This window comes from Neofelis nebulosa, chromosome 18 (genome assembly GCF_028018385.1).
Source record: "Neofelis nebulosa isolate mNeoNeb1 chromosome 18, mNeoNeb1.pri, whole genome shotgun sequence".
Classification (NCBI taxonomy): Eukaryota; Metazoa; Chordata; class Mammalia; order Carnivora; family Felidae; genus Neofelis; species Neofelis nebulosa.
Window position 1 is genome coordinate 13,372,945 of NC_080799.1, and position 18,727 is coordinate 13,391,671.

Consider the following 18,727-nt stretch of genomic DNA (forward strand, 5'->3'; position numbering starts at 1 on the left):
AATATTTCTCACCTATTACTGTACACAAAGGCTTACATTTTCTTACATTACAACTTAGAAAGACTTCTAGCGGGTAGACTTTTGGGAAGTAGACATGTAATGTCCTCAGCAATACTGGAAAATCTCATTAATTTGCTAAACAAACAAGTGGGGTTGTAAAGGATATTGTAAAGATTATAAAGGGAGGTTTAATCATCTGTGTTTAACTGGCTCTAAAAGCACCAAGTTCTCAAGTTCTTAAGATTCTGATGGCAGGTCTTCCTTCATTAAACTTGCCTAAGATATTTTAGCTGTTGGTTAGAATTACATTTTGGACTTTACGATAATTCTGTATTTCTTTTTGAAAAAAAAATCTTTGCATGAGCATTTAGGCCTTAATTCAAACTGAAGTTTCCCCTCAGTTGTTCTAAATTACATTTTAGGTTTGTGTGTGTGTGTGTGTGTGTGTGTGTGTGTGTGTGTGTGGTTGTATTCATACCATGTATGGTGGAGGGCGAAGGGGGGAGACACGTCAGCAAGTGTATTACATTCCGTTCACAAGAATATCCTGAAGGTTTGCTTGAGTGAGGGAATTGTGTATATTAAAGGCTATTGTTCATTATTACTGCATAAAAATGGGTTTTTTAAAATTTTATAAGTAGGTATAAAATTTCAGACTCCCTACCTCTCTTGTTTAATTTTCACACTCAGAGGCATAAAGTGTTTCAGTATGTGTTGATCTTTCTTATTGGGTTGTTGTAGTTCAGGAGCTTTTTGTCTCAAAAAGAGAATATTCTAAAATAGTATTCTTTCTTGAACCCATAAGGTTGGGCCTTTGATAACATGAGGTATCGTGAGGTTCTGAAGGGAAGATTCTGTGTGGGTCTCTCCCACTGCCTTCATCCTACAGACCTCACCAGTCTGCTGTAATCTTATAATTAATTAATGACTTTTAAGTCAGCCAAGGTAGGTAGTATGAAGGCTTACATTTTGAAGAATTGCATCATGGATGGTGATATTTAGATACATACATTTTTTAAAAGCTTCCATACCAAATCCCAAAAGGAGAGATTGACAGACACTTCTAATATTAATTTATAGAGCTCCATTGTTCGTGTAATGCCCTCAGAACCAAAGGCATTGATTGGGTTTATAGAACCCACAGCACATCACAGTTATACTAAATTGCCCTGATACTGTTTTAACTTGCTTTAGTGTTTTAGTCATTTGAAGATAATGTTTTCCAGTGACGTGCGTATACTACGGACTGTCTTCTTGAGCTAACTCATTGCATCCTTTTTCTGTCCTTCTGTCCCCTAAAACTATTCTTGAATTCTTCCTGTCCTCTTGGCTTATGTCTTCCTGGCCACCCATGCACCACTATCTAGTGTGAGTTCAGTAATAAAGCCACCAGGTTGTGTTTGTGTGTTCATTACTTTAAAGATGGCCCACCTAGGGGTCTGGGGTACAAACCCTGGAGTCTTAACCAATCGGGTGGTTTTGGACAGTCCATCTGGGCTCATTCTTTTTCTTTCTGCTGCTTGACTTTCACTCCCTGCCCCTCTGAGCTCTTCTGAGACACCAGGAGAGAGTGAGTGGGTGCACGAATGAAAAGTATGTGTGTGTCTGCACATACACGTGTGGCAATTCTTTTTCTGAAGATGTTTCCTTTGGAGATCATTTCCATCCTGTCCTAGAACATTCCTTCTCTTTAAAAAAGAGCATTTAGCCTGCACCTTAATGAACAGTCTTCTTCAAGCTCCCTTAAAGCTGTGCAGAGTTTATCAGGGAGGCTGCTCGCTATCAGGGGTAGAATCTTTGGAGACAAAATGCTTCTTCCCAGAGTCTCACTGGGGTTCAGTCTCACTGGGGTTCCTACATACCATTCTGAGTGGGAAAGGAGCCTACAGCACTGACCTGTGTACTCACACTGCCCTATGTTCTCTGTGATGGAGCCGGCAAATGAGAGCCACATGAATCCCCCCCCCCCCGAAAAAAAAAACTCGAATTAGCAGGGAATGACAAATAGCCACTGGTCCCTACTTATTTTACCAGGCCCAGTGTCTTTCCTGTCCTCATGAGATTTCTGGCCTTCCAGTTGATGCCTTTTGCAGCCCTCTCCCCTCTTCCCCTTACCAAGGGCCCCAGGGATCTATAATAGGCTTGTGTTAATTGCCTGTTGAAGGACAGAAGCAGTTCCTGGAAGGCAGATGGTGATCCCCAGGTGAGCACCATTGGGTAGGAGAAGGGAGCTGAGGTTGATCTAGCAACTGGAAGAGGATGCACTTGCACACGTGCACAAACACGCCCGCGCACACGTACTGTCCCACTGCATTTCCCAGAGCATCACGTAAGCACCGATCAGGCTCTAGTGGTTTTCCCTCACCCACACTCTGCTCTTGTTTGGTTGGCTGCACAGTAACTCAGGAAAGCCAGAGACTATCCATTTGAATCCCCTTGTAGGCTACAGTAGTTTTAGATAGAAGACACCCCAGAGAACGCTATATAATTCAGAGATTTATGAAGGTCACCTGATGGCCCCATTTCCTCTCTAAGAAACGTGTCTCTCAATCTGCATTGCACATGTTCCCTTATTGCCAGAAGGGCTTTATAGGTGTCCTGCACGCTTCTCCTCTTTTCCTCGCCCGTCCCAGAGCAAGAACTATAAAAACATCTATTTTCCTCCCCTCCTTATCTCTTCTTTTAGACATACCTAGGCTGCCATTTCGTCGTTCTGTGTTGACTGTGGTGTAACACAGGAGGGGGAGGCACCGACAGCTGCTTTCTGCCCCAGCCACATTCACATTCTTTGACCGGGCCCTGTTTTCCATCTTTCACTCTCAGCCAGCACGCCCCCTCCTCGGGTCTCAGGGCGCGGCGTTTTGCTTCCTCCCTGTAGTTTGTGCCCAGCACCACTGCGCACGTCTGCTGCCGCTGTCCCGCCCAGAGCAAGGGAATCCCTGCAAATCGAACTGGGAGCAGAAGCAGGGGCCCTCTTCTCACTCGGCGTCACCCCTCGTGTCTCACTCCTTCCACTGTTCCTGTAAAACGCTGGAACTTCCTGGCAGAGTAGAAGCTCCACAGGCCCGTAAAGACCCCATTTACAACTGAGGAAACTGAGGCTGGGGGGCCGCGGGTGATAGTGTCTGCTTGATGGCTGCTTCAGATTTAGGCGGCTTTGCGTTGGTGGTATAGTGGTGAGCGTAGCTGCCTTCCAGATTTAGGCGGCTTTGAACCACTGCTCGGCATTTTGCTCAGTAGATCTGTCCCTGAGTGCGCTTCAGAGTGTGCCCAGCAGAGCATAGTTAGCCTGGGTCAGGAGTGCCGCGTGGTGCTGGCAGCCTTGGCAGTCTGGAGGGCTTACCCAGGAGCTTCGATTTGGGGTGTGGCACGGCGTCTGAAGTGGGGAGCGTCTGAAGATGATGCTCAGTTCTACGCTGAGTGCCTTGTGAACACCGCCCCCCCCCCCCCCCCGCAGACATCTTGCAGAGAAGCATGCAGGAGAAATGCTCTCTGTCCCAAGAGCAAGGCCGACTCCCTTTTAAAAAGGTAATACCCGAAGGCACTCTCTTAATGGAATTTTTTGGTTTGCTGATTATAGCAGCAGCAGAGCTGCATTCTAGAGATTTCAGAAAATGTGGCAAATTTCAAAGGAAAAAATCAAAGTTGTGTTTGTAACAAAATGGAGTGGTCACCAATCCTAGTATTTTTTGGTGTAAGCGTTCCAATCTTCCTTCTTCCCGTGTCTCACACGAAGTTTCTTCAAGGTTGTTAAATGGTTTTCCAGAGGCTGGTTTTTAAGGACTACACAGCGTCCTGTTATACGGATAATGCCATTAGTGGTCTAACTGTATTTAGGATATTTGGTTTTTTTTTCAAACCATCATTGTTACGCATAATGTATCTCAGTGATTATTTCTTTGGGATACGTGTATCCTTGGGAAATTATTCGGTGAAAGGAAACGAAGCCCTTTTCAGACAAGATCAGGCATGTTCAGGGTGGTATGGCCATAGACATGAAGCCCTTTTCAGAATGTGCTATGGATTATTACATTTCACTTCAGAGTGTCCCAGTCGTGTTGCCACCAGTGATAAATGAAGATGCCCACCGAAAAGTCACACCTCTGTGGTTTCCCTCTTTTGAAAAAGACATTTCACCATGTAAAACTCCTTCCTTATGTATGATTTATAATAATGTAGGTATGAGTTCATAAAAATATTGAATTTGGATTCTCTCCAATTTCCCTTTTAGTAGAAAGGCTCAAGTTCAGTAACAAATTCTACTTGGAATTTCCTTGGGTAAAATGATATACTTTGATTACTTAAATTCATGACAAGTAACACATAGACATTAATTAATTAAAACACTTGTTAAGGGGCGCCTGGGTGGCGCAGTCGGTTAAGCGTCCGACTTCAGCCAGGTCACGATCTCGCGGTCCGTGAGTTCGAGCCCCGCGTCAGGCTCTGGGCTGATGGCTCGGAGCCTGGAGCCTGTTTCCGATTCTGTGTCTCCCTCTCTCTCTGCCCCTCCCCCATTCATGCTCTGTCTCTCTCTGTCCCAAAAATAAATAAAAATAAAAAATGTTGAAAAAAAAAATTTAAAAAAAAAAAACAAAAAACACTTGTTAAAACCTTGAATAATACAGGGATTTAGCTTGACAGTGCAGTTTAAAAATCAAATAAGGCAGACCTACACTGGCCTCCTTGGAGATGACCATCGGTGGGAAACATGGACTTTAAACAACATACATTAAGGGGTGCCTGGGTGGCTCAGTCGGTTAAGCGTCTGACTTCAGCTCAGGTCATGATCTCACAGTTTGTGAGTTCAAGCCCGCATCAGGCTCTGTGCTGACAGCTCAGAGCCTGGAGCCTGCTTCAGATTCTGTGTCTCCCTCTCTCTCTGCCCCTTACCCGCTCACGCTCTGTCTCTCTCAAAAATAAATAAACATTACCAAAAAAAAATTAGCATATGTTAACATAGAGCGAGTTTTTTTTTAATATATGAAATTTATTGTCAAATTGGTTTCCATACAACACCCAGTGCTCATCCCAAAAGGTGCCCTCTTCAATACTCATCACCTACCCTTCCCTCCCTCCCACCCCCCATCAACCCTCAGTTTGTTCTCAGTTTTTAAGAGTCTCTTATGCTTTGGCTCTCTCCCACTCTAACCTCTTCTTCTTTTTTTTTTCCTTCCCCTCCCCCATGGGTTTCTGTTAAGTGTCTCAGGATCCACATAGGAGTGAAAACATATGGTATCTGTCTTTCTCTGTATGGCTTATTTCACTTAGCATCACACTCTCCAGTTCTGTCCACGTTGCTACAAAGGGCCATACTTCATTCTTTCTCATTGCCACGTAGTACTCCATTGTGTATATAAACCACAATTTCTTTATCCATTCATCAGTTGATGGACATTTAGGCTCTTTCCACAATTCGGCTATTGTTGAGAGTGCTGCTATAAACATTGGGGTACGAGTGCCCCTATGCATCAGGACTCCTGTATCCCTTGGGTAAATTCCTAGCAGTGCTACTGCTGGGTCATAGGGTAGGTCTATTTTTAATTTTTGAGGAACCTCCACACTGTTTTCCAGAGCAGCTGCACCAGTTTGCATTCCCACCAACAGTGCGAGAGGGTTCCCATTTCTCCACATCCTCGCCAGCATCTATAGTCTCCTGATTTGTTCATTTTGGCCTTGAGCGAGTTTTTAATTGTCCATCTTTTCAAGCTGCTCTTCAATTCTATGGACATAAAGGCCTTAGAAAATATGTATAAATTGAGTCTAAATTCTCAGATTTTAGGTCATTTCTAATAAAACATTTACATATAAGGTTTAAATCCAGTAAAAGAAAAGAGGACTAGCCAAGTAATAAAGAATTTGGGAGAGAGAAGACAATTATACCAGACAACCTAGGACACCCCCCCCCCAAAAAAAAACAAATGGGCATAAAACTCAGCCAAGTTTCCTGCAGCCTGTACAAAAACTGGAAATTAGTCATTTTTTCCCTTTGCAGTTTTTATTTTATTATTTATTGAGATGAACCATCAAAGTTCATCAGAATAGGAAGTGCTTTCCTTGTCACTAAATGTTGAAAAGAAACTATAAACAAGGACTTGAAACAACAGAGGACAGTGTCATGTTCAGAGCTTTGAGTAGGGTTCATACAAGAGAGAGGGAGGGAGGGAAGGAGGGAGAAATGATTTGTGTTCACCATTCTGTTGAGTATAAACTCAAGGCACAAGATTAAATTGTGGCTCTTTGCTGGCATTTCTGAGAGGAGCTGGGCACCAACTCTTTAAGTCTATGGAGGTTTGATTGGCTGGGAGACAGAACTTGGAAATATCTGCATGGTCCCGAGACCGGTGGTTCTCCAACTTACCTCCGCCAAAACAGCTTTCCTGCGAGCTACACTGAGCCATTTCACTGTCTGTAATCAAATGATGCTCTTTTTTCCACCAAAAAAAAAAAAAATTTTTTTTTAAAAATGGGGAATAGAACCAAGTGAGTAAAACTACCTTAGATATAGGTTTTTCTAGTGCATATATTTGGTGAGCTTTGCCTTATCGTGTGATCAGGTAACAAATATGAATAGACAGACTATTAACCATGGATAAGATTTAGCTCAACACCTCGTTCTGAGGAGGACGCCATCTTTTATTTGTTTTTAAATATGTAACATAGTCATGTATTTTATGAGTCAAATTGTCCTGTTTCACATCACAAAATTAAACATATCAGGATTTAATGGTGTTCCATAACCATTATTAGCCCAGACGAGCTCATGATTTCCAGGTGTTCTGGTACATGAATCAGTTTGAAAACCTTGCTGAGCATCAGTGCTGAGCACCTGAAGTGCAGCTATGCCCATAGGTGATCAGAAAGCTCTCCGGTAGCATCTGACTTTAGGAGCGGGGTTAGGAAACCTGACACTTTGTTATAAAAATGAAAGATCTCAAATAGCATGTTGCCCTCCTAAGGGGCCCGGAACAACCCCTGTGCAAGGCAGTCGTTAAAAATTAACAGCTTCTGTATTTGCCAGAGGCTTCCTTAGGCTCCAGACGTATGCGCTGAGCTTTACATACAGTATCTCTAAACCTCACCACAGCCTTGCAAGGTATCATCCATGTTTCACTGATGGGGAAACTGAGGCACAGAGAAGCTAAGTGACTTGACCAAGATCGCGGAGTTCAGAATGACCCGGCAGAACACCTCTAGATATCTCTCTCTCTCTCTCTCTCTCTCTCTCTCTTTTTTTTAAGGTTTACTTTGATAAAGCCTATGAAACAGGATTTTTCTTTTAATGCAGGTTTTGAATAGAATACACACATACACACACAAAGTAATTAAAAATCAGGGATTAAAAACAAACAAAAATAATATGGACCGCTTCACAAATTTGTCATCCTTGAGCAGGGGCCATCCTAATCTCTGTATCATTTCAGTTTTCCTCTAGATAACTTACCTGCACTCCTTCCTCTACAGGCACTGCCCTGCAGTGATCAAGATTGGGTTCCTCAAAAAACTTAAAAATAGAACTCTCTTACCATCCACCAATTCACTTATGGGCATTTATCAGAAGAAAATAAATACACGAATTCAAAAAGATATATGCACCCCATGTTCCTCGTAGCAGTATTTGTAACAGCCAAGATATGGAAGCAGCCCAAGGGTCCATCCACTGATGAATGTGTTAGAAGATGTGGTGTATATATACAATGGAATATCACTCAGCCATCAAAAAGAATGAAATCTTGCCATTTGCAACAACATGGATGGACCTACAGGGAGTAATGCTAAGTGAAATAAGACAGAGAAAGATATATATGATTTCATTTGTATGTGGAATGTTTAAAAAACAAAACAAATATATAAACAAGACAGAAGCTGACTCATAATAAATACAGAGAATAAACTGGGGCTGCTAGAGGGGATGGGCAGGGGATGAGTAAAATAAGTAAAGGGAATTAGGAGGTATAAATTCCAAGTTATAAAATAAATAAGACCTGGGGGTGTAAGGTATGGCATAAGGAATATAGTCCATAATATTGTAATAATTTTGTATGGTGACAGATGGTAACTCTACTTATTACGGTGAGCATTTATTTCATAATGCATATAACTGTCAAATGTCTATCTGTATACCTGAGAATAATACAGTATATGTTGACTATACTTCAGTTTTTAAGTTAAAAAAATGGATTTCTAAAAGCAGTTTTGCGTCTGCACAAGTGCTGTAACATGATTGAAGTGCCATAAAATATAGGCTATGACCTTTGCCCAGATGTATTTTTAGGGAAGGAGTTTCTATCTTTTAAAAAAAAATATTTACCTTTGAACATAACCTCAAAGAGTCATCGAGTTAATGACAGAAAGTCCCCTGGATAAGTAAGCAAAGTAACCTGTTGAATAAATAGTTTAGTCTTTTCTGTCTGTATGCTGCTAAAAATAATTCTTTTACTTTGGCATAGAATTTTGGGGAGTTTTAAGCGAGGTATTAAATATAAAGTCAGTACAGGGGTGCCTGGGTGGCTCAGTCGGTTAGGTGTCTGACTTCGGCTCAGGTCACGATCTGACAGTTTGTGAGTTCGAGCCCCGCGTCGGGCTCTGTGCTGACAGCTCAGAGCCTGGATCCTGCTTCAGATTCTGTGTCTTCCTCTCTCTCTCTGTCCCTCCCCTGCTCGTGCTCGCTCTCTCTCTCTCTCTCTCTCAAAAATAAACATTAAAAATTTTTAAAAAATAAATATAAAGCCAGTACTTGAACAGTATAAATACTTTGCGTTTTGTTGCCCATAACCCTCAGGCTGAAAATCATATACCCATCAAGGAGGGAGTCCATAATTGACCCAACAGGTGAGATGTTTGTATTTTCACAGTGTGCCAGTATGTAGTTTGATCTTTGTCCCTAGTGTATAATTCCTATTTAAAACATTTTATTTGTTTGTTTGTTTATGTATTTATTTATTTATTCATTCATTTATGTATTTATGAATGAGTAGGCTTCACACCCAATGCAGAGCCCGACATGGGGCTTGAACTCCTGACCGTGAGATCAAGACCTAAGCTGAAATCAAGAGTCAGATGCGTAACTGACTAACTGGCACCCAGGTGCCCCCCCCAAATAATTTCCTTTTAAAAGGGCCGAAACATTTATTTGTATATAGCTCAATAAATATTTATCAACAGTGATTGAAACTTAGCTCAAGTATCTCTCATGATGATCTTGCCAAGCTTTAGTTGACTTAGACTTTGAAGTAAGGCTTGTGCTAGACTAAACTCCTGGTTATCAGATATGGGGCAACAACCAGGCATTCTCCATTCTGAAGGAAGAGTGAAGAGATGAGGGAATTTCACGTGAGCCCCAAGAGGTTTATTATTTTAATGTTCATTTATTTTTGAGAGAGAGAGAAAGAGCGTAAATGGGACAGGGAGAGAGAGAGAGAGGGAGACACAGAATCCAAAGCAGGCTCCAGGCTCCAAGCTGTCAGCCTTGAGCCTGACACGGGGCTCAAACCCAAGAACCGTGAGATCCTGACGAGCCTAACCGACTGAGCCACCCAGGCACCCTGAGCCCCAAGAGTTTTAAAAAGTGTTCCGCAGGACATACTCCCATTTTGTTCATATTAATTCTCTGCCCTCGGCATTTCTGGGGATGTACTAGGAATCTAGAAAGGAAATACCCAGCCTCAAGGACACCAGTAGTAGAGTTTAGAGTATTTTAAGAGCCAAATGATCACCGTTACTCCTGTCTTGTCCATTTCTCAGATGGAGATTAGGTGGGAAAGGCTTATTTTTAGATAATAAAGCAGTTATTTAAAAACATGACTAAAGTTCTCCTTAGAACTAGCCCATGGGTTGCTTTTAAGTATTGAGCTGTGATTTTAAATATTGTCACCACTGCAGCCTTAAATTAGTCAAAACATGCAGACTGTTTAGCATACTGCCTAACACATATTAATTGCTCCATAAATATTACCTGTTCTTTACAGTAGTGGTTCTCAACCGGTTTACAGAGGCACCAGTGTATCTTTCTCCCTTCTCAGGCCCTGACATATCTGTCTATATGTTTAAAACAATGATCTCAGTAGATGGCGCACACAGTGATCTCTCAGTTGGCGGACACCAGACGTGAGAGACACAGCGTAATGCCAAGTCTTTGTTTACTAGTTAGGGACAGTGCCTCTTGGGTCTGGAGAAGGAGCGCACTGAGCGACTCCCGTTCACAAAGGCTTGTGTTTAGAAAGACACACCTGGTGAGCCGTGAGTTAATTACCACTGCTTTTTATAGGCCCCGTGAAGACGCATGGCTGTTCCGGAGTAGTAATTACATCGTAAGTATTGGGCCTTCTTTAGAACGTCTGGAGGCCTGCGAGTACAAAGCGGTTGAGAACCCTCAGTTTAGAACTAGGGGGGTAGGTTCTTGTCTGTAGGAGTAAAAGGAATTTATTTCTTGTCTTACAGTTTTATACTGCTTTCATCTACCTCTAGCCTCAGAAAAGCCCTTTCTCAGAAAAAGTGACTCAAATAGAAACCTGCCTTTTTTGTAAAAAAAAAAAAAAAAAAAAGTCTATTTATTTTAAGAGAGCATGCAAGCGAGCAGAAGTGGGGGAGGGGCACAGAGAGAGGGAAAGAGAGAGAATCCCAAGCAGGCTGCACGCAATTGGCACCGAGCTCGATACCAGGCTCAGTCTGACAAACCCTGAGATGATGACCGGAGTCAGACACTTAACCGACTGAACCACCCAGCTGCCCCCACATCTGCCTTATTTGCCTATGCTGTACCTTATGTCTCTAATATCATCCTCTTTGCACCAGATGTCTGATTATTGTTCAAATATTCAATGTACTGCTCAAGGCTCAGATCATTTAGAGGAGTTGCAGGTACTGTAAAGAACACAGGAGGAAGTCTTTATCCTGTCGCACGGTAGCTGGTTGGAACCCATGATTTACGTCTAAAAGGTTGCTACTGTTTTTACATCGTCCTTAAAGGAGGAGAGTGTGAAGGGTTATGATTACAGTAAAACTTATTAAAGCAGGTGCATCAACAGGAAAAGAAACCATTGTCCTTTCAACTCAGTCCCATTTCATAAATGGCATATCAGTTCCTTAGTGATTCAGAAACTTGGCTCCTGTTTGCAGCCTGTTGCCTCTCTCCACTCTTTGCCCACAGACCTGAGAGGGGAGAGGTTAAGTGACAGAGGAATTAAAGCTCTAAGGCAAATGAAGTTCATATATTTTTACTTAAGGATCTAGACACTCCAAGATGGGATCAAAATTGTCACTTAAATCTTGACCAGAATAGTGGCTCTCTTTCTGTTGCAGTGAGTGGAAGGAAACGTTATCTGCCTATGGTGCTTTACTAACTGGTTAAATAGCCTATTGAAATGTAGGAAAAGGAGATGAAAACAAACTGCATCTTTATTTATAGGGCAAGATCTTTGCACGTGGATGCTGTAAAGCCTTTGCTCCTGGGCGGAGAGACGAAGCGTAACGGGGATTGGAAGCTTACTTCAAGTGTGGGGCAAAGGGCGGGGGGAGTATGAAAGGAGAAGGGGGACCGAAGGAATGGATTCTTCACCCCTCAGTAAGTAGGCCTAGCCCAGGCGGGAGACTGCAGAGTGGTCCGAGTGGACCACAAGACCTCTACGCCCCTCTGAGTTCTCCCCTGGTCCTCAGCCTGTTCAGAAGACCAGTTTCAGGAACATCAGAGGGAAATAAAACACCAAACACAGCTTTCTTTGGCTGCATTGGCTCCTGATACAACCTACAGGAGATAATTTTGTTTTTCCTTTAGAATTCTTGTCATGCCAAGGTGCTTTTTATTGCAATAAAAGTTTCAAACCGTTACACAAATAAGATAAAGCACCTTTTAAAATAAGATGACAGGCTCTTCCTACTTCGGCTCTCTTGACTTTTGTTGAAAACTGAAGTTCACTGAGTCTTACCAGTTAAGAATATGTAAATTCAAAAAGTTGTTCCCATAGTTCTCCCTCTCCAAAGGCCTGTTGTGAGCTGTGTGTGCTGTTTCTAGATGTTGTGCTTCAGTCCAGCAGCTTTTCTAAACTTTAGGTTGTGGTTTAGTGGCTGAGGATGGGACACAAAGCCTGTTGGTCCTCTTGTCCTCATCTGTACCACGGGGACAGCCAAGATCACCTGAGTCGCAGGCATGAGGACGTACTGAGGTAATGCGGGGAAGACCTACGACCACCGTCTGGGTCACGGTCAGTGCTCAGGTGTTGGTTGTCACTGTTTGACACGGCTTCCTCATCTTTCACTTTATTCTCAATCCCATGTCTCCATTCTCCGTTCTTGTTTCCCAGGGATCTCCTACTCCTTATTGCCGGAGAACATTTGTTTACGTTTCACTTAACTTTTAAAGTTTTAATTCCAGTACAGCTACCATAGGGTGTTACATTAGTTTCAGGTGTACAATACGGTGATTCAACAACCAGAGAACATTTTTTTTTAAACATTTTTTAATGTTTTTATTTATTTTTGAGACAGAGAGAGACAGAGCATGAGTAGGGGAGGGGCAGAGAGAGAGGGAGACACAGAATCCGAAGCAGGCTCCAGGCTCTGAGCTGTCAGCACAGAGCCCGACGCGGGGCTCGAACTCACGGAGGGTGAGATCATGACCTGAGCTGAAGTAGGACGCTCAACCACTGAGCCACCCAGGCACCCCAACCAGAGAACATTTTTAATGCTTCCCCCTTTTTTGGTGCTGCTGTGGCTGACCCCAGTGTGATACAAATGCTTTGAAAATGGACCCTGAATGTGTTCTAGGGCTTATCAGGAATCTTTGAAAAAAGAGAATCAGAGTAAGCAAGCCCGTATATTTCATCAAATCTTACTTTCTGTCTGTGACTTATGGTAACTTTACTTTGGAGATACCTGACTACTTTGGAAGTATGCACGACAGCTTACCTGAATTCGGAGGATTGGGTGTCGTTAAAGGAAGGCGTGGCTGCATGGGAGGGTGGGACGTAAACACACTGTTGAAAGTGAAATTGATGTTTCAGTGCTGATGGGTAAGCAGTGCAGGGGGTCGGAGGGCCCTGAACTGGGGGGGGGGGGGGGTGGGGGGGGGGCTGGAGACCAGATTCTAGGCCAACATGGCTGACATCTTCTGAGCCTCTCTTCACCTATCAAATGGGGCGTTTGGATTAGATTGTCTCACGGTTGGGTCCCTTTGTGCCTTAGTATTTTCTAATTTTGGCATCTACGTCATCAGTACTGATGTCCACGTTTTCAAGTTGTATAAGTTTAAAAAGTAACTGGGTAAAATGCTGAAGCAAAGCCTAGTCAGGGTCAGTGGGAGAGTGTTGAAGAGTCTCCCAGTCCCAGTAATGAGGGTTGTTTCTCCTTCCTTCCCCGTACCCAGCCTCCCCAGAAGGTAAAAGTAAAGAAATGAAGTCCATCTTCTGTGTATTTTCAAAATAAAAGAACTATTACTTCCATTTTAATAATAGAGTTTTTGTGTATTTAATATAGGCAGTGATTTGGCCTCCAGCTGAGTTTAGATTTGAAGAGAGGAGAATATTAAACCCTATCAGCCAACCCATAAGCCAATTAAGTATTTCTAAGCTGGCAGAATGTGGGGAGGAATCCTTTTTTTTTTTTTTTCTCCACCAGTACTCACAATTTTTTGTTTTAATGAGATAAAAATAGTGTCTTTGAAAAGGTGGTACCGAAAGTAGGTGACAGCAAAGGATGGCCCTACGGTGAGACCAGTGTGTAGGTCAGAGTTCAGACAAAGGCAATTTGAGGGCCTGGAACAGTGCTGTCCAACAGAACCTTCTGTAATGATGAAAATGCTCCACACTAACAGGGTAGCCACAAGTAACATGTGGCTGAATGTGGCTAGTGTGACCAGTTCCTGAATTTTTAAATCTTATTTAATTTTGATGGATTTGGGTTCCAGTAGCCACATGTGGCTAACAGCATGGGCAGTACAGGACTAGAATGAAATAGATTTTGACATACACTCTCATGTATCAGAAAATTCCCAAAGAGCATCAGATTGCTGCCGTTGTGGGTATGATTGATTTGGAGCTAAAAGAACGTCTAAAGAGCTCTCCTGTGTAAGAGAATTACATTTCTACTTTGTCGTTTCAGAGGGGAAAAAAAAAAAAAAAAGAAACAAGACCGCTTGAGAGTGATTGCAGGGCAACATATTCAGGCGTAATATAAGAAGTTTCCTTACAGACACTCACATGAAATTATAGTCAGGTGTCTTAAAACGTAAGGATACCGCCCCCACTTCTAGCTGCCACCGGTTCTAAGAGTAGTCAAGGCTAGCTTGGCGACAGTAAGCAGGGATAGACTGTTTCCTCATCAATAAAATGAAGAGTCTAGGACTTGTCCTACCCTCCCCACACATGTCACCAGTTGCTAAGGATGAGAAGAAGTCGTGTTTTCACAAGTGCTCTGAAACCACCAAAGGTGTGTTATTAAGCTTTACTATTAGGTTAAAGACATTGATTAATGGACTTTATGTACTTGGAGTCACCTTCAGGCTGCTTCTAAGAAAAGCAGAAATGTTCTTTAGGATCCTGAACCCAAGCCCCCTAGTTTCAGTAAACATGCCTCCCACCACCCCATGAATATAGCAAGTGGCACTGGCCATTCAGTCATTGATCTTAATTTTTTCAGTGATTATTTCACCCGGAGAGGATGCTGAAAGTGGCACTCGTGCCTTTCCAAATACCTAGAAGATTCCTGATAGTAAGCAAATGGATGAACTCACAGTAGTTAGGCTGTGGTCGATGCTCTCACTGCTGAGACAGCCGGTTAGTACTTAGAGCATCAATCAGCCGCGGGGCCTGCTGGTTCCTCCTGTTGGATGTAACATTCATGGAAAAGGAGCCTTATAGGTAATGTCACAGCAGAGGCCTTAAATTGCAGAGAATTTCTACCAGCCTCGTGAACCAGGGCATGTGAGCCTGGAGCACAGCCACCCAGCGGCGGGCTGAGGCCCTTTGCAGAGCTTCCACGGAATTCATCAGCCGTGTGTGAACACTTGGACGCTGCACCTCTTCCTTTGTGGGGGCGTCCATTATCTGGTTCAGAAAGATGATGGCAGGCCTCAGGCTCACGTTGGTAGACCCTGCTTTCTGTTTAAGCAGGAGGACATTTCCTTGTCCTTCCTCTTGTTAAAATGGTAAACGCACAGTGCTGTCATTAGGGTGGAGCCCCTCAGCTCCTAAGGACAGGAGGGAACCCGACTTCTCCCCTTTCCTGCCGGCTTCCTCCCTTTCCATGTTTTCTCATGCCTGCACTCGGAGCAGATGTGTCTTTATTTACGTGTTGATAGACTGTTGCATGCTCATAAAAGCTCCAAATGACACTGCACAACTCCCATTTTGCACACTGGCATTTGATCCCTGTCCTACATACCCTTCTCTGGAGAGGAACGATACCCACCCGGACACAAGGCTGGTGGAAAGAAAACTCAGCCTCGTTTCACAGATGGCTCGTTTCATCCGTGGCATGTGTGTGCATGTGGATGCTCTTGCCTGTACTTTCTTCTCAGTCCAGACTGATGCGGGCATGGGTTACGTTGCTGGAGAAAATCAGCTTTCTACACCAGTTGTATTGGATGCAAATGTCCCGCTCTGGCTGGACTCCGGGGCCAAGTAGTCACTCCTTCTCAGTGTCTGGAGTGGTTGCTCCAGACTTTTCCCTCTCATCTGAAACCCTCTAGTCCAGACTCTGCCTGCACCTCATTATCCATGGGTAGCCCTACCAAGAACACCAAGGCTGCCCAGTAAGATCATCCTTGACTTCTGTCTTCTGCATTTAACAGTTTTTGTCAGAATCATTATTCATGTTTGCATCGTACCCTCTGCTGTCAGAGCAGAATGCATTTTTTTTTTCATTCCCAAGGTCAAAACCATGTTCTTCAGCCAACCCCACTGTCTCCTCCAAGGCCTTGTCACATCCATCGTTTCTTTCCCTTTGTCTTATCCCTCCTCTCAGCTAATGAACTTGAGCAAGTTTTCTCCAGTCCTTAAAAAAACTAAAACGCTTGGGTCTCTTGGGTCTCTCCTCTCTTTCAAAGTCCAGGGATTTGGTACTTGCCGTCATCCTTTCTTCATAACCTCCGAAGGAGGAACTGTATCCTGTTGTGCTAAGAAAACTGTTGCTTAGCACCCACCAGTGGGTTTCTGATCAAGGTCTGGTGATGGGGGCAGCATTCTGCCTGGGTGGTGCCCTGCTCGTCCTCGAGCTGTGTCACCCATGGCTCTCCTGACTCTGCCTGCCCTTTTGAGCCTTCTCACTACCTTCATCAGGTCCTGCCCTCTTCCTCCTTAGATATCTGTGAACCCTGTGTCAGTAGAGAATGTTACTTGCTGGCACGGCTGGGAGAGTCAGATCGACCTGCCTCAGATCCTGGCGTGGCTCCACCACTTATTTAGCTCTGGAAACTTGAGTCAAGTTACTGGGTTTTTCTGAGTGTGTTTTCTCATACTGACTTCAGAGGGTTGTGAGGATAAAATTAGCAGACACATGACAAGTGCTTTGCTTCATTCCTAGCTAACTGCTTCTCACTTTGCTTTCTTTTCTCCGACTGCCATGCCCTCACTTTCCATCTTTATCCTTTCTGTCCCTGGCCTCCCTCTGGAGCCTCAAAGCCACATCATCAGCCACCTGCTGGATGCCTTTCTCAAATAGAAATCTTCATTCCTTTCTCCCAAAGCAGGTTTCTCCTACCCCGACTCAGCCTGGCAGCCTCCCAGGGTTGAGACATGATATGTTTCACCTTCTCTCTCTCTTACCCTCTTAACCAGTCAGTCAACAAGCCATGCCCCATACTCCAGCCCCCTGGGTTCTTGGGTCTGGATGTTTCATTCTTTAAAAAAAAAAATTTAATGTTTATTTTTGAGAGAGAGAGAGAGAGAGAAAGAGAGAGACCAGCGGAGGGGCAGAGAAAGAGGGAGACACAGAATCCGCAACAGGCTCCAGGCTCCAGGCTCCGAGCTGTCAGCACAGAGCCCGATGTGGGGCTTGGACCCATGAACTACAAGATCATGACCTGAGCTGAAGTCAGACGCTTAATCGACTGAGCCACCCAAGGTGAACCCCTGGACTTTTCATTCTTAATGCCACAGTTATGGTTAAGGGTCCTTTTACCTCCAGCTTCGATTATTGTTCTGGCCTCCAAAGTGCCCCTCATCTTTATTTCATTGCAAACATTCTTCCTAACGCTGTGCACATCCGATCATGTCATTGCCTGTGCAGATGGTCCCCTGTTGCACTCTTCTATTCCCTGTGAACTTTTGACTGAAGGTTCCATAGCCAATCTGTAGTTCAGGGGTAGAGCTGGAAGAATAGCTGATACTATGAACAAAGTTAGAACTCAGTAAATGCTGAATAAATATAGTGTAAAATAAAGCAAAATCAGTAGTATAGTAAGGCATAATGTCAGAAGAATTGCTTTGGTGATAAGTGGTCAATTAATTAAAAGTTAGCTCTCGATATATCCTACCGAATTCATTGCAGAATAGTCTATGCCTTGATCCCCATTTGCACTTGAAGCTTATTAAAAGAGGAAAATGGATTGGACAGATGAGTAGGGGGTCTCCACAGGGCATCAACAGGCTTCCTTCGGGCCCCACCTAGCCTGTGTGAGGCCACCCTCTGTACACTTCTTCCAGCCAGTGCTCAAAGGACCAGGTCCACATTCTTGACATGGGTGTTTTGATCCTAAGGAGACCATCTTTGATAAACTCAAAATCGAGTACAAGACTGATGATGAACTCAGAACCTTGCCAAATTTAGTACAAGACTGAAATTGGGTCCCTGGAAAAATTGTGATAGTTTGTAACGCAAGTCTGTTGTGGACACAAGAAAGCACACTTACTGGTGCCCTGAGCCCCCACCTCCCCGTGTCTCACACGCTCTTCCCCACCCCTGACCCTCAGCACTCCAGGCAAGAAAACAGTGATGTTTCTGCGTCTGGAAGCATGTTCTATGTGAGAAGAGGCCAGTGGAAGGGGATTTGATGTGTGAATGACAGATCCCCACGTAACACTACTGGGGGGCACTTGATCTGACCGGTTTGAAGCTGAAAACTTACCAGGTCATACTGGAAATGGTTGCCGCTGGGCATGGCTTTCATCCTTGTTTATCTTCTTAAAAAACAAAAAAAACAAAAAAAGCCTTACTGAAGGGTTTGGGTTTTTGTTTTGGGTTTTTTTGTGGGGTTTTTTTTGTTTTGTTTTTGGTTTTGTGCAAATCATACTTTTGTGTGTGTGTGTGTGTGTGTGTGTACGTACGTGTGTGCAAGAGCATTTGTATATTCCTTTTTCATGTTACTTGTCACTGCAGGGCAAGGTTGTAACCTTGTGATGCAGATTGTGTCTTAATGAATTCATCATTTGCCATGGGAAAGAGATGTTTCTTTAAATGGTGAAAAAACATTTTCTAACAATATTATAGAAACATTGCATTGAAAATAATAGCTAATATTTTGAGCAACTGTGACATGTTAGCTGCCACCTTTAAAGACTTCATGCATTAGCTCATTTACTCCCCAGAAGAATCCATTATTACTGATTTTTCCATTGAGATTTGAGAAACTGAAACAGAGGAAACTTAAGTACTTTGCCTGAGGTCACACATTTAGGTAATGAGAGATTCAGGATTCGAACTCAGGTGGAGGTTCTAGCTCCCGCCCAGTTGGTCCTACTATTTCCAGAAAATATTCCTGAGCATTATTAGTGGGTACAAGCCTGGAACACTGAGGGCT

At 43.5% G+C, this 18,727-nt stretch overlaps 1 protein-coding gene and 1 pseudogene across 6 annotated transcripts in view; one reads left to right on the forward strand and one right to left on the reverse strand.

Moving 5' to 3' along the window:
• The window catches only part of AUTS2 (activator of transcription and developmental regulator AUTS2), a 1,133,525-nt gene that overhangs the window by 677,487 nt on the left and 437,311 nt on the right, over positions 1–18,727 (forward strand). The window lies entirely within an intron of this gene.
• LOC131501755 (U6 spliceosomal RNA) lies at positions 7,352–7,441 on the reverse strand (annotated as a pseudogene).